The sequence below is a fragment of the Triticum dicoccoides genome, chromosome 4B (assembly GCF_002162155.2).
Source record: "Triticum dicoccoides isolate Atlit2015 ecotype Zavitan chromosome 4B, WEW_v2.0, whole genome shotgun sequence".
NCBI lineage: Eukaryota > Viridiplantae > Streptophyta > Magnoliopsida > Poales > Poaceae > Triticum > Triticum dicoccoides.
This window is the reverse complement of record NC_041387.1, coordinates 632,864,203-632,864,981: the sequence shown is the minus strand read 5'-3', so window position 1 is coordinate 632,864,981 and position 779 is coordinate 632,864,203.

Below are 779 nucleotides of genomic sequence, written 5' to 3'. Positions count from 1 at the left end.
TAGATTAGGCTAAAGAGCTATGTATACCCCTGCTTGTGTTTGGTTGGAGGCCTGGTTTAGGTTTTCTAGTTTAGGTTTAGGTTTAATAAGTCTAGGTTTTATAGTTTAGTTAGTTTAGGTTTTTTTAGTTTAATTAGTTTAGGTTGAAGCACTGAAGTGTGTTATGGAAAAGGAAAAAAAGGTTAGTTTAGTTTAATTAGTTTAGGGTTTTTCTCTGTTTTTTAAGAATAAACAAGAAAGATGAAAAAAAAAGTAAAAGAAGAAGGGGACTAAGAAGAAGAAGAGGGAGAAGAAGAAAAATGTAAAAAAGAACAATAAGTAGAAGTAGAAGAAGAAGAAGGAGAAGAAGAAGAAGAAGAAGAAAGAAGATGATGAAAAAAAGAAGTATAAGAAGAAGATGAAAAAAAGTAGGAAAACTAGAAAAGGAGGGTCACCGATGGTCGAGGGCCGCCGAGGTGTCGAGGGTCACCGAGTGGTCGAGGGGAAAAGGAGTCAAGGGTCTAGTGGTCGAGGATCGAGGTGTCGAGGGGTTGAGGATCGAAGGGAAAAGGGGTTGAGGGGTCGAGGGATCGAGGTGTCGAGGGTCGAGGGTCGCCGAGGAGTCGAGGATTTGCCATCCCGACCCTGACCTCCTAACCTCAACATCCCGACCCCGACACGACACCCCGACCCCGACACAACACCCCGACACCCCGACCCCGACACGACACCCCCAACCCTGACACGGCAGCCCTGACCCCGACATAGCACCCCAACCCCAACGCGACACCCCCGACACC